The sequence below is a fragment of the Bidens hawaiensis genome, unplaced genomic scaffold (assembly GCF_021521415.1).
Source record: "Bidens hawaiensis isolate Kalapana, Puna unplaced genomic scaffold, B.hawaiensis_p1.1 tig00012834_1, whole genome shotgun sequence".
Classification (NCBI taxonomy): domain Eukaryota; kingdom Viridiplantae; phylum Streptophyta; class Magnoliopsida; order Asterales; family Asteraceae; genus Bidens; species Bidens hawaiensis.
In genome coordinates this window covers 623,677-625,836 of record NW_027492070.1, presented here as the reverse complement: position 1 = coordinate 625,836, position 2,160 = coordinate 623,677, and the positions used below count along the sequence as shown (strand labels likewise).

The 2,160-nt window shown below is 38.3% G+C and overlaps 1 long non-coding RNA gene across 1 annotated transcript; it reads left to right on the top strand.

The window, feature by feature from the left end:
• The first annotated feature begins 572 nt into the window (after positions 1-572).
• On the top strand, positions 573-1,029 carry LOC143542356 (uncharacterized). Its single transcript, XR_013136886.1, has 2 exons — positions 573-918; positions 958-1,029. It is a non-coding gene; the product is annotated as an uncharacterized LOC143542356 (long non-coding RNA).
• The last annotated feature ends 1,131 nt before the right edge of the window (positions 1,030-2,160 follow it).

Genomic DNA, 2,160 nt, shown 5'->3' with positions numbered 1-2,160 from the left:
ATGCATAGTAGAGGAGCTACAATTGGAGGCGAATTGCGCCATGTTGCGCCCAGTCAGCAAGGGGTAAAAATTTGTTTTTGGGGTTTAATGGTATAGTAATAATATATATATATGTATGCATATATATAACACACACACAAAGTAATATAATAATAAAAGTAATAATATTTCTTATACTTTTCTGGCGACAAAAACATCACGCCCCCACCCCTTTTCGCCCAAAAATCGCCGGGGCGGTGTTCTCGCCCCTTCGCGCCCAAACTCACGCCCACTACATATGACCTAGTAATCTGATTAATCGCTAATCACTACCTCACCGTTTAACTATCACATAACAATCTTTACAACATTGATTTTAGCTGTTAAAACAAAAAACACCCACCCACCCACCACAATAGAAAGCACACCACACGGATCGCAATCCAACAACTTTCATCACAACCGTCAGATCACCAAAATCAACGGCCACCATCATCTCTTACTCCTTCACGCGGATCAACATCACACACCCACCATCTATAAATACATTCCCCAATAATATTATTATCATCACTCACCCGACAACACACATATATTGCAAATCCCAAATCCACCAAGAACAACAATGTCTGGGCGTGGAAAAGGCGGGAAAGGGTTAGGCAAAGGCGGAGCAAAGCGTCACCGGAAGGTACTCCGGGATAATATTCAAGGGATCACGAAGCCTGCAATCAGGAGGCTGGCTCGCAGAGGCGGAGTGAAGAGGATAAGTGGGTTGATATATGAGGAGACGCGTGGGGTGTTGAAGATATTCTTGGAGAATGTGATACGAGACGCGGTGACGTATACGGAGCATGCGCGTAGGAAGACTGTCACGGCTATGGATGTCGTCTATGCGTTGAAGAGACAGGGTAGGACTTTGTATGGATTTGGGGGTTAGAGGTTGTGTGATTTGTAATCAAGTAGATGATGGTGGTTTAGGGGTTGAGGTTTTGTTATGTTTGGTTTGATGTTTTTATGAAGATTTGTATAATGAAATCAACTGTTTTGGTTTATATTCTCTGATTTATTGTTTTTTGTTTTTGAATCGCTGAAACATCGGTAATTTTGTATAATGAAATCAACTGTTTTGGTTTATGTCAATTTGATTCCTTCGTGCCGTAGTGCTTATCTAGTGATGGAACTAAGGTTTATTTTTGTGTCTTACTAGGAACACCCGCTATACGTCTCGTATATGACGTATTGATGAGATTTTTAGCAAAAAGGGGGTGGTGTCTCTAGAAAAACCGTATTTTTTTTTACCAAAATTCTATTTAAAATTTTAATATGTTTTAGTCAATCAAGTTTAAATAATTTAATTAAGGAGATATAAGGAATAAAAATACAAACCCAACTTCAGCAGTGCACATCATAAATGGTAGGAGATAAAGTGAAGTGGTTATAATAATCGCCTTATGATGTTTATTCGGCTCTTACAAATTCTTATTACTTGATTACAAAAATGTTTTAACCTGAGCCTGATTTGGTCGTAAGTCATGAGCCGTTTTATGAGAATAACAAATTTATACTTTTTAAAAAATGTTTAGGCCCAAACCATAATTGAGTTCGAATGTATGTGTCTAAAAACGTTTAGAAGTGTTATACATAGGATTCTTACAAGCGTTTGGGAGTGGTTTGAACGAATGACCCCCGCCATTGTTGGAAATATGGATCAAGTATAATAATACTATGGCTATGCTATGCTATGCTATGCTATGTGGTGTGATCATCTTTATCTAATCTAATAATACAAGTAAAACACAAACTTAAGTAATAAAATGCTAACATGCACCTAGCCAATCATTCACCACCGCCACACCTGTAATCTTCTCTGTTGCCACCGTCAAACCATTGCTCTCTATCTCAATCTCTTCCACCTATGCCTTAAACCAATATGTATAATGATGACACTGTTCAAATAACAAATTTTATAATTTAAAATGAATTATTTCAGGTTTTGTGGGACTGAGGAAGTATTGTTAGCCCTAGGGTTCATCTTTGGATGAGTTTAAGCTTCCACTCAACAAAATTTTGAACCAAGTATGTCCGAGGATTCTTAATTGGGGAGCTTCAGGTTTAGTTTATGCTGCTGATGGTGTTTGCTTCTGACCATTAGCTTTGGTCAAAACCTTAGTGCACTCCAGG